Source organism: Phycodurus eques, chromosome 13 (genome assembly GCF_024500275.1).
Source record: "Phycodurus eques isolate BA_2022a chromosome 13, UOR_Pequ_1.1, whole genome shotgun sequence".
Classification (NCBI taxonomy): domain Eukaryota; kingdom Metazoa; phylum Chordata; class Actinopteri; order Syngnathiformes; family Syngnathidae; genus Phycodurus; species Phycodurus eques.
In genome coordinates, this window is record NC_084537.1 from 15832737 (window position 1) to 15845856 (window position 13120).

The following is a 13120-nucleotide window of genomic DNA, read 5'->3' on the forward strand; positions in this document are numbered from 1 at the left end:
TTTGGGGATTCCATTCCAACTGACTTTGAGCCTTGGACTGGTCGGCAGTCAATTGGAGGGCACGTATGAAAAACAATTGATAGACACAGGAGGCTGGGCGAATTTTTTGGCGAGCTTTCACTGGTACCTCAAATTTTGGCTGTAGCACAAAGCGAAAAATCAACTAAGCGACGGAAAGCTCGTAAATTGGTGCACTTATAAGTCAAAGTACCTCTGTATTGTCAATAGGAGCGCAGGTTCCCACTCGAAAAAAATGAAGCGCTGCATTGTTGCTTGTTTTTCCATCCATTTGTTAGCTAGCATGCTACTTCCTGGTTGATGAATAAAAACTTAATACTATATGACAGTATTTCCGTTGCTGGTCAAGGCAAATGGCTCCAGCATTTCTCAAACAAAATAAGAGAAAATACCGCAAACAAAGTGGAAAGAAAATTCTATCTTGTGTATTTGGTGCTAGCAGGCTACTTTCTGGCGCATGGAGGATGATTTCACCACTTTGCATTCTGGGGGAAAAAATGACTATACCATGGATTCTGAGATGAAGGGAATGTGACATTGTGGCTCAAAAGGCAAAATCGGAGAATTAATTCCTCTCTCCACGTTTCGTCTTTGTATCAGTACCGACATTTATTGTCTTCTTCCTTGACACGTGCAATGCCTCTACAAAGTTTTAACAGTTTCTGATCTAATTTCAGGGGTCATCTGTAAATGCATCTACTATGCTTATTATTTAACTCTGCATGTTGTTGTTGTTTTTTCAAATAACCAGAAACTAATTGGCTTTGTTATGGATGGCAGTCATATTTTTATGATTAAGGGAAGCATTTTTTTAGAGCATTATTAGATTTTCTCAGAGATTCATTTGGATTATATGGTCAGATTGTAGCACATTGGTTTTTGTCACACTTTAGTCTTCTAAATGTGTGACAGTACACGCCTGACTGGTCACACACTGAGCCTTGGAACAAAACAAGCCTAATGCAAAAATGTGTTGTGAGAGGACATACATATTAAACATTGAACAGTTCTGAATGGCGCAATTGCAGCATTTTTCAAGCAAATTACTCTTCAGCAAAGTGACAATCACACAGAGAGGAGCTTAGAGGTCACGCTCACAGTTCAGACCAGAACACAACACTTTAAGTGGAAAAACTCATTTGACCAGAAAAAAAGATGGGTCGTGCGACAATGTGTTTCTCAGTGTGAAGGCTTGTGGAGCATTTTACACATTAAATAAATATTAGCTTTTATTTGGCCATTTCTAGATGATGAATCCAGTGTTAAGCCTTTTTGTGACACGGCTTGGGCCTATGCAATCAAAAGGCTTGGCCAAGCGCCCATGCGGGAGCTTGCTTTATGGTAGCGTGCTGACAGGTAAATGTCCCAAATGTGCAAAGGAATGTTTGTGTCTTTTGCTCAGTGTGCCTCCCTCCATCTAATCCCTCTTTCAATCCCGGCCTGAAAGAGCCCTTTTCATAGCTTATTCTTTGACACACACACACACACAAAATAAATAAAGAAGAAAAATCTTCTCCGCTGAACTTGGAAGTTCTTGTGGTTGTGCTTAGTGTCTGAGCTGACGTGCACTTTGACTTCAAGGTTTTAGATGTTTTTCTGTCATTTGCAAGGTGATTTTAATGTTTCCTGCAGAGCTTCGCTCCTCTCTACCTCACTTCTCCTCGGATTTTGTTCGACATGCCTGCCTTTTTCAGATGAAAAATAATTCTAATTTTAGATTCCTCTCAGAGTGAGTCTTTAAACTTTTCACTCTTTGCATATTTGACTCTTCATTCTTGTCAACCACCCACCTGCAGTGAAGCATCTAAGTTGCTGATAGATGTGTGTTGTCGCTCAAAAACGGGCTGCCCATCTTTTGCATTTTTAATATGACTCTTGAAATTGGTGTGAAAAGTTTTCTTTCTGTTTCGCTGCACTGGATTTGGATTTCGGAACACATCCCTTCGGCTGCTTGCTGTGGAAAAGAAATGTAATTATCAGATGTAGTCAGCCATGTGATTCTTAATTGAATGCTGAAATAGCAAATGAACTAGTAAGGTTGAAAATTAAACAGGAGTGAGTTTTATCACAGCTCATCTTTCCAACATAATAAACAGAATGTCCATTTCCTTGGTTAGTGTCCAAGTGCAAAAAGGAAGGGGGTGGGGGGGCGGGGGGGGGAATGCAGGTTTCATGAATGACTGGGATGCGGTAAAGGCCGCGGGACAAAGCTTCTTGCTCAGTGGAAAGAGTCATTAGAAAGTGCTGGCCCGAGCTGAAAGCCTTGATGGTTTCTCCTCTCTGAGGGGAGTTAAGGCCTGAGAGAAGCAGCCAGGGAACGCTAAATAGGAGGCCACAGGGAGACGGACAGGCCACTGGCTCTGGCTAAAAGGGAACGCGGATAACAAGGAAGACGAGAGTGAGTGTGGGAAGACTCACAGAGAGTATGTTGAGACATCAAAAGCGACATTTTGCTATGTGGAGTTACACAAGTACAGTATATGTCACATGGAAATAAAAAATGTTTATTTCAACAGTATTTGACACCTAATGGGACATACATATAAATAATATACACACCAACAACTGGGCTTAAAAAAACGGGAAAAAAGTAACAAAATGAGGAATATATATATTACATAATTTAAGACAAAAAAATGATCAGCCAATAGAGCAGGATTTGATTTAAAACAAGCAAACAGCCTCAAAACCCCCACTGAGGTCTTAAAACTAGAGTATTTATACTACCTACACCAATAGAATTGAGATATTTCTTATTTTAAGATAAAATTACTCAGTCAGTTAAAACACCTTGAGGTTTTTAAAGGGAAAAAAAATATTGAAGCAAGCGAAATGATCTTACACATCTTAAATATCTTGGCAGACAAAGAACTAGCATATTTTGTCTTGATTTGAGATATTTAATCGTGGTTAGATTTTAGTTTTTGCATGTGTACGTTGGAACCTTTAATGTTGAATGCACGGCAAAGGTTGTTCAATTTTGTGACCAACATTTTCAGAAAAAATAGGCCTCAAACATCACAAAACTGAAGTGCAGTTCAAAACATCCATACATCCATTTACTGAGCCGCTTCTCCTCACTATGGTCGCTGGCGTGCTGGAGCCTATCCCAGCTATCATCGGGCAGGAGGCGGGGTACACCCTGAACTGATTGCCAGCTAATCGCAGGGCACATACAAACAAACAACCATTCACACTCACATTCACACCTACGGGCAATTTAGAGTCTCCAATTCTTGCATGTTTTTGGGATGTGGGAGGAAACCGGAGTGCCCGGAAAAAACCCACGCAGGCACGGGCAGAACATGCAAACTCCACACAGGCGGGACCGGGGATTGAACCCCGGTCCTCAGAACTGCGAGGCTGATGCTCTAACCAGCCGTCCACTGTGCCCAGTTCAAAACAGTCTGTCATAAAGTATTTATCTATCTATCTACAGTATCTATCCATCTATCTTCTAGCTAGTTAGCTTTTGTGTGGCTTAGCTAAGGTGTTCTATTATAACAAGGGAATACACATTAATTGCATTTTTTTTTCCCATCTCGTAGAAGGCAATTTAATTGTTCTGCCTGTCAATATACATCACTGGAATAGATAGATGAACATTATTTGTAGTAAATACACTACATAATACTTTTCTCACCAATTACATGAAATTAGTACTCACGGCACACTAATGTGGCACAGTATCACTGCTATTAGGTAGCCTAAACAGATTTTGTTAAAAGAAACATTTAAGAAGAGGTAGAGTGACTGGAGATGGCAATACCCAAAAGGGGGAAAAAAGTCCTCGACATATGGCACTTGGGCGCTGCTGTCAAATAGGAAACTCATTTGCAAAAGAGGAAGGAAGCCTGGGAACAAGCTAAAATATGTGTGATAAATTTTATATTAAAATACATCTCACTCTCAACTGTGTCTACACAATATCAACCACTATAATTAAACGCTACTGTACCTTCCTCAGCCAGCAGGCTACTTTTCTGCCACCTGCTTTCCTCCCAACCCTAACCCTCAGCCACTGTGAGCAGAAGTAAGAAAAACTGAATATGTGACTCAAGGCCAGCGCTCGTCTGACATCATACAGGCCCTCCCCGCGTTACAGCCACCTACAAAGCCCACCATTGTACGCCACCCCCCTTCTCCAAACGCACACCCACGCCCAAACGTGCTCACCAGCATCAGTCGTCAAACAAAAAGAACACTGTTAATTAACTTCAGATATATCAGCAAGCATGTAGCCAAGTCAGAGCGGGCATGTTAAATCATGCCCTACTTTGTGGCGAGATGTAGAGAGAGAAGAACACCACAAGTCATGGTTGTTTTCACAGAGTGACATTAGAAGACGCAGGGTGGAGGTCCACTTTCATCTCAGATGTGCGCCCTACTGCGTCTGTGTAACAGGTGTGCTGTGTTTATACAAGTTCTGGAGCCATTGTGTGCACTAAGCTTTCTACACACCCTGACTGGAGATGAGCTGTGGATCTGCCAACGTCTCTCCCTGAAGCTGCACCAAAACGAAGAAAATGCTCCATTTTTTATAATTGCATGTACCTCATCTCTAAATCCTTTTGATAAATGTTATACAAAGCTACTTATGAATAATAAATACAGTGGTACCTGGACTTACTTCGGTGACCAACCTCATAACTCAATTTATTCAGATGTCGGATAAATTATCCCCATTGAAATTAACTGAAATGCCATTAATCCATTCCAGCCCCCCAACAATGTGATTGTAATACATTTTTTAAAAAATAGCATTGTACTATATAAAATATAACAAAATACAATAAAAGAGAATGTAATGAAATAAAGTAAGTGTAATTGTTGTACAAACTGTAGTATTTGTGTGTTGGATGTGTGCGTTTAAGGGGTGTGGCCTAGTGAGTGACATCAGGAGCTAGAGTTAGTCTGCGTGTGAATGTCTGGGCGTGAGTTGTGGCCCACAGCAGCTCTTTTTGAGTGTTCTCATTTTGTATTTGTGTGTTTGGACTGTTTATCCCGTTCAATGAACAGTTGAAAGTGCATCGGCGACTGCGGCTCTCCTTTCCCACACGTGAGAGCATTATAGTGCATTAATTGCTCCATTTTAGTTTCATTTCACTCAAGAGGCGGCGTATCTGAAGCTTGCTCATTACTCATATTTGGGCTCGCAACACAAAAGAGCAAAATTGATGAAGTGATGGCTCGTATGTTGAAAAACTGCCTATTCAAATTTTTTGTTTTCTTTCTGAATTGTCCTGAGTTGCCAAAAAATGCTGACAGAGGCCTGTCTAAATAGGAAAGTAGTAATTGGTGTCAAGGAAGTATGTTGAAATGATACATCTCGACTGAGACCTTCGCATGTCAGGGAGGAGCTAAGTTTATCTTTGTTGTTAACGGCTTGGAAGAAGATACAAGACAGATGTCGCATGTACACGTACATTTTTCATAAGTCAAATCACCTGTAATCATTTCATTTCAAGGGTAATGTTATAAAATGAGTTTAAACTGTTTTGGGGGTCGTAGGTTTTAAGTTTAAACTATTAATAGGCAATTACTGTATAAACACTTTGGGTGGCCTTGTCAATTACTCATGACTTGGTCCCTATCCCCTGCAAATAGCGAATGGCACTTGAATTAAAGACGGCATCCACAATTAAGTGTCGTAATTTTGTTCTCGTCTCATTCTCAAAATGGCCAGCACTTATTGCAAGTTATATTTGCCAGCCCTATTATTAATGACAAAAGAATAATATTTGAAAACACACAACATGTTTTCTCCTAATTTTCCAACTGCTCTGCCAGGCTTGTGTTAATCATCTGTGAGCAACTGAAACCAAAAAACAAGATACTTACAGTCCATGGCCTCTTGTGCTACATATAACATGATATTATGCTGTGCATGAATAATGCTTTTTAGGAGAAAGAACTGGCCTGCATTACACCATGTTTTCTGTTTTCGGATTATCATAGAAGTACAGTGTAGTGTTTTGGTGTTAACAGGCCAGTGACACCTGGAAACAACATGGCTGATGAGGGCTTATGGTTTCCTGTTTGTAATCATTGGGAAGGTTGTTTTTGGAATTATTCATTGTTTATCTGGAAGGTTAGCAGATGACCTTAGCCCAGATGACCTTAGCCTTTATGGCGGTACTGCTGAAATGTTCGCATTCATTTAAAAGTTTTGACTTGACTAAGAGAAGAAGTAGAAAATAAAATATAGACTTTACACCAATTTTATCAGGCTGATCGGTGTCGGCCGATATTTAGCATTTTATGCTGATCAGCTTTAATGTCATAATTCGCCGGTCCGATCCGCAAAAGACATTTACTACACGTCGGCGCGTGCACAGTATATTTGAATCCAAAAGCTAGTTTATTTTTAGCCTTGCCGCGTGTCTTTTGACGTAGTATTATAAATATCTGACAGCCAATGAAGTTATTAAAAAAACAAAAACAAAAAAACATGTCGGCCGTGTGGGACAGACAATACGTCTCAGACAGGCAACACGTAATGCCCGGATCAAACTACAAGACAAATTTGCTCTTTCACGGTTGCACTGTCAAATCTAATGCAATAAAATCTTCTATTCCGATACTACCGCATCCCGTTTTTTACGATCATTGGGCTTTATCTTGTCAACTCAAATGCGATCAGATACACTCGTTACCGTGGCGACGACAACAAGAGTGGAGCGCGCCGACGGTATTATAAGGACAAAATGGGGAAAAACGTGTGTTGGTGGTCACCGGTGCTCAGGACAGGAGAGGACGTTCGTTTGAGGCTTGCTTGAGGTATGTTTACGTACTTTTAATACGACACGGCTCACAAGCAGGCAATAAAATGTTATGTAGCCTAGCAAGCTACTGCTAGCACGAACGGTTGTACGTAAATATGCCGCCGTTCTGTCGAATCATGCTCTAAAGTTTCAGTGTGGGTGAAGTAATTGAATTAAAAATAAAGTAATTTAATTACAGTAAGTTAGCACCCATTATTTCTGTCATGTAATGTTGGTTTGACCTGACTGATTAGAATACACGATGTGACGAGAGCAGTGATTTCCAACCTTTATGGAGCCAAAAAACATATGTTACAATTGAAAAATCTCACGGCACACCAGCAAACAAAAATGTCACAAAAAGTGTACACATTAATTACTGTATTTTCTTCCGGCCATATAATAGAAGACCATTCATTTGTTCTTTCTGTAACTATGCCTCACTGGCATAAATAGAGGAACAAAGATACATTATTTATTGTAAATATATATATTTTTTAGCAATATATACAGTAAATGAACAGGTCATTTAAATTGACACATTCCTCCATCTTGTGATCAGATCGGTGATCAGTTATCATTTTTTTCAACTCGCTGATCGGCCCCAAAAATCCTGACCGTGTAAAGCCCAATACAAAAGAAGATGGAAAAATTTAGTATTTCGTTGCCATGCTAACATTAGCTGCTAGTCAGACTAGCCACGGATTGACTGGTTAGAAAATCATTAACGCTGAGACTTAGTTTTTCAGAGTAACTGCAACATTAGCTAACATTTCTTGCACTAGCCACAAGTAGATAAGGTAGTGTGTCATTAGTTGTGTGTATTGTGTGTAACTGGCTAGACCGTCATTTTGCCATGAAACTGGGTATTTCAGTGCCACCGCTAACATTAGCTGCTTGCACTAGCCACACATTGACAGGCTTGAACAGTATTAGCAATGAGATAGCATATTTCAATGCCAACGCTAACATTAGCTATTTGCAAATTGCACAATATAAGATGTGAGACGGGTTATTTCAGGGCCGCTGGTAATGTTAGCTGCTTATGCTAATGTTATGTTAGCTAATGTTAGCTCAAGTCAGACTCAACTAGTTTGCTGTCTCAAAAAGTACAACATTATGTCAGTGATGGAAAGTTGAGCTACATCCATAAAGCCGTCCACTAAAGAAGACAACAGTATTTGCTCAATATAACAATGGCATGGAAACATCAGTTCAGAGCATTCAGAACATACCATGCCTTTGAAAACAATATTTAGTTTTCAAAAAAAATCAAAGTAAGCCAAACCCATGAAAAAAATCAACAGATAATTTTCATCAGTACAGAATATTCTTTCAATGTGTTTATTTAACCTTTTTAATGACAGAAAAAAAGAAGAAGGGTTTTTTGTTTTAAGCTGTGGCGTTTTAAAAAAGAAAGAACTATGGCACCAAGGGAAGAAAGCAGAGTTTGGGTGTTTCTTTTGCCGCAGAACAGCATCACGTCAGAGAGCAACATCAAAGTCTGCTTTAGGCTAGAAATAGGAGGGAAACAGAGGAGGAGGTAGACGAGGCAGCCAGGAGTTACAGCCTATGTTCCCCCTCTTGAGAATTACTACTTCGAAAAATGCCCAGGAAATAAAAATAATAAAAGGAACGATTGTGGTGGGTGGAAGAAAAAGGCCCTTTATTGTGGAGACAGGAGCATGTTTTGGAGTCTTATTATGGCGTGTGTCTCGAGGCTGCATGTTACCTTCCCTTTATTGACTGCACTGATCACTGCGGGGATGTTCGCCAGTTAACCCGGGAAAATGTTTTCATCCCTAAACCATTGTAGCGGTGTTTGACCCAGGCCGTTACAAGTGCTACAGGCTCATTGAACTACAAGGACAGACTTGCTCATAAAAGGTCCTTCGTGATGTGTCACAAAAGCAGATTGCAGAAACACCTCAAGGTACAATGAGAATTAAAAATTTAAAAATAATTGCCAAACACTACAAGGACTCAAAAACATAAAAAGGACATGTGAAGGCACAGCAGTGACCTTGTCTAACATCCATTCTCAAAAACTAACAAACAAAAAAGATAATTTCACTTTGCATGCAGATAAAAGCAGTTGAGGGGCTACAAGCCCGCTGCTGCTATGTTGGTTTGCAGAGCTGGTTCACACGGCAGAATTCCTGCAGTGTGTGTGGTGCTTCAGTCTGGCATTCCCACGGCGCGTCACTGGACAACAGCAGATATATATTCGCCACTGGTAACCATGGGAAAAATAGATAATATTGAATGTTGATAGATGGGCATGCAACAAGACTGCCGTGCACGTAAGTCAGCGCATTTACTCAACGAGTGCACAATTAAAATGGTGAAACAAGTGAGAATGAGTCATTAAAATAAGTTCACTGTGTGTGGTCGTTGACACCCACTTTGTAATGTGCATAACCGTGACCTACAGGGCTGTGGTGGAATAATTTTTGGATGATTTGTTTTTTTCTTGCTTCATTTAACTTCATTTTAGCGCCTGCTGTCATTCCTTTCTATATCTCCTCCGGGATGCATTCTTCGCCGAAACAAATGTCGAATGGCTCCATGTTGGAGTGAAGCTTCTCATGGTTGTATCATCATGGACAAACTGCAAAAGTCCAATAGCGCCAATATTCTCCGCTCTATAAAATACAACAGCCAAAACGTTGCAGCGTGGCGCAAGGGTGGAAACTGTAAAGTAACGGAGCTGTTGAAAACAGGCTACCAGGTAGGCACAATAAGCGCCTATACTCTTGGCCAAAGAATGTCATGGCCAGAAACGCAAACAGTGCAAAACATGTTAGCACAATGAACATTAAATGACAAAAAAGGGTGGAAAAGTACAAATTAAGGAGAAAATTAGTGGAGCTGTTGTCTTTTGATGTAGTATTGGAAATATCTGACGGCCAATAAAGTTATTAAAAAAAAAAATTTTAAATCTTGTATTCCGATACCACAGCATCCCATTTTTTTACGATCATTGGGCTTTATCTTGTCAACTCCAATGCGACCGGATACACTCGTTACCGTGGCGACGACAACAAGAGTGGATCACGCCGACGGTATTATAAGGACAAAATGAGGGAAAACGTGTGTTGGTGGTCACCAGTGCTCAGGACAGAAGAGGACATTCGTTTGAGGCTTGCTTGAGGTATGTTCACATACTTTTAATACGATACGGCTCACAAGCAGGCAATAAAATGTTATGTAGCCTAGCAAGCTACTGCTACCACGAACGGTTGTACGTAAATATGCCGCCGTTCTGTCGAATCATGCTCTAAAGTTTCGGTGTGGGTGAAGTAATTGAATTAAAAATAAAGTAATTTAATTACAGTAAGTTAGCACCCATTATTTCTGTCATGTAATGTTGGTTTGACCTGACTGATTAGAATACACGATGTGACGAGTTCTGTTCTGTCTGTCACTATGCCTCACTGGCATAAATAGAGGAACAAAGATACATTATTTATTGTAAATGTAATTTTTGAGCAATTAAGTTCACAAGTATATACAGTAAATGAACAGGTAATTTAAATAGACACATTTCTACATCTTGTGATCGGTTATTGGTTTTTTAGATCAGCCCCAAAAATCCTGATCGTGTAAAGCCTAGGGGTGAAGGTCCTGTTGGAATAGCTTTAATGACAGTTCTTTCGACAAAATCACCGCCTTTCTAAAAAATCCTGGAAATTCACAATTTGTTTTTCAAACTACTAAGTGCTATTCACAAACTGCAAGTGACTACGAGAAAAGATCTATGCGATACGGTGCAGATGGCACCATTTATTGCTCAATTACACCGTGTTCATCCGTTTTAATGCAACCAGACCAATTTGTTGCACTATATCTCTAATGCACATGGATAAAAATGTCTGTTCACAAGGCAAGTCGCAATGCACAATTCACTGAGATGATGTTAGCACACATTTGTCATTTGCTTCACAAGCGCTGCTAATACGGTAGTCAGACACATGGGACTAAATTAAATGTGCACGATTGTGTGGATAAAAATTGTCTCTCACTCCACTCCAGTTTGGTGATAGACATCAGAGGACCACAAAAGCCCTTCTCGCAGTAGATTTCAATAAAATAATAATCGCATATAACAATACAACTGTGAGCTTGTTCTGCGGGGTATTTATAGCAGTGAAATTGTGCATTAGCCACTGTGTTCTCGAGAGGGCTGTGGACTATTTGCAAAATGTGGAGAGTTCAGTACAAGCGGGCCTACTTGGAATGACCGCAGCATGTCATTTAGCCGGGGAATAGCCGCTGAGCCGCCAAATGCAATAACCATCCCTGGCCGTTGGAGAGACAGTAAAGTGCTTTTGTGAAAAGGTAACAATGGTGAAAGCTGCATGAAGGGAGAGATGGCAGCCTGAGAGGTGAATGTGCTTCATCAGAGCAACTCGAGTGGTTTTCTGCCAGAGCGCGACATGTCCTCCGAGGTTACATTTGCAATTCATTCCACGCTATTCTATAGAGGGGAAATCATAACAATAAACACGCATATTACTATAAATATAAATCAAAATGCATACATCGGCATGTGTCTTGTTTGTCAGTGCATTTCAGTGCATAAGCCCGAACGTAATTACTTATGGATGTTCAAATGTCACCACTTTATACAGTACGAAGCAAATCTCTTGGGCCTTTGTTGTTTTAATGGCCTTTTTCACAACAATCATTTGACATGTTAAAATGACAAATACAGTGTCCATCCGCGGTTTGGCATCCGCATATTCACTGTTCGCTGATTTATTTTTAACCTATCCTCTGTTATTAGCTGAAAAAATCATCTATTCACTGTTTTTGTGCTCAGGCCAAAGCAATAAAAGTAATGCTGTGCTGCCATCCTGTAGCATCTTGGTGCCAAGGAACTATGTTGAAGTGAATTGAGGAGCTTCATTTAGACAAAAGTAGAGTTTTGCTGCCTTTTAGTGGCATCTACAGGCAACTATAAGGGCCTTCTTTCACTTTGAAACATGGCTTCATAACATCTTATTTTGGAGTCAGCCAGTCCTACCTCAAATGTCAATAGTTGGCTCAAAATGCTGCTCGCCTCTGAACTGGAACATGTAAGAGGGAGCACATAATTTTGATTCTGGCCTCCCTCCACTGGCTAGCGATGCACTTAAAAATTAATTTTAAGATCCTCTTATTTGTTTTTAAATCTTTAAATGTGTCGCCCCACCCTCATTACCTCTCTGAGCTGCTCCATCACTAAGCTCCTGCCTGGTGATTCAGGTCAGCTGACCAGCTGCTCCTGGAGATATAGAAGTCTAATCGGAAGCTCAAAGGGGGTAGAGGTTTTTCTTTTGCTGGTCCCACACTTTGGAATGACCTCCCTCTGCACATTAGACAAGCCTCTTCCTTGTCCATTTCTCAAATTTATCTTGAAAGTCATTTTTATTTTTTGGCTTTGGATTTGGCATGAGATTCTGCACATTTTAGGGTTTTCAACCTCTTTTATTGTTTCATGTTTAATTGTTGTATATCTTATGTTTGATATGTACGATGTTTGTTTGTACAGCACTTGTTTAATCTGTGGTTGTATATAAAGTATATAAATTGAGTTGAAAATTCTAAACTTTTTCGCGTCAATTCCTCATGGATTTTTGCCATTTGCAGCAGGGCTCAGTCCTTATCCCCCGCAATTATGGGGGTTCACCGTAATAAGACTGATACAGTATACATAAAACATAAAACCAATTTCCATGAAACTTTGTAGAGGTTGGTGCATGGAGCAAGGAAAAGCTGATAGAATTTTGGTGACGCTCTAGATAAAGATACAGATATAGGAGTCCCTATGTATCATTATGACAAATATATTTCTTGCTTTTTTTTTTTGTTTTAGCGCTTGACCTTGAGGCCGATCTGCGATCTACTGTGACACTGTGGTATCCGCACTATGAAAGAATGTCGGATTTCTCCAGTACACGTCCAACAGGCCACACACACATATAAACACATATAAACACACATATAAACACAACGAGGTCAGTAAAATATGCGGTTGGAAGCATTGGGCCAAGAGCAATGTCAGATCTGTTGCAATTGCATCATAAACTTCACATACTAAGTTGAGGTGACTTTAAATGTAAAATTGTAAAACCGTAGCAGAGGACAGTGTGTAGTCCACACAGGATCAATATCACTATTACTGACAAAGTCTGTGTCTGCAATAGTAAAATACTCTACAGAATGCAATTACTGTGATGTTAACCCATCCACTCCAAGATGATAGTGAAAGCAATGATGATGGGAACATTGTGGCAGAAAAAAACTTAGCTTTTCTTCTTAAATGAATTAAAAGCAGTTCCTGTTTTTAAAAT

The 13120-nt window shown here is 40.0% G+C and overlaps 1 protein-coding gene across 2 annotated transcripts in view; it reads right to left on the reverse strand.

Moving 5' to 3' along the window:
* Nucleotides 1–13120, reverse strand: part of gpc1b (glypican 1b) — a 94019-nt gene that overhangs the window by 62029 nt on the left and 18870 nt on the right. Inside the window, exon 1 of one of the 2 annotated variants that reach the window (XM_061694526.1) lies at nucleotides 3977–4056. The exons of the other annotated variant lie outside the window; for it this stretch is intronic. The gene's annotated coding sequence lies outside the window, so the exon portion shown is untranslated. Of the gene's footprint in view, nucleotides 1–3976; nucleotides 4057–13120 lie in introns of those variants that run through there. 2 annotated transcript variants of the gene reach the window in all.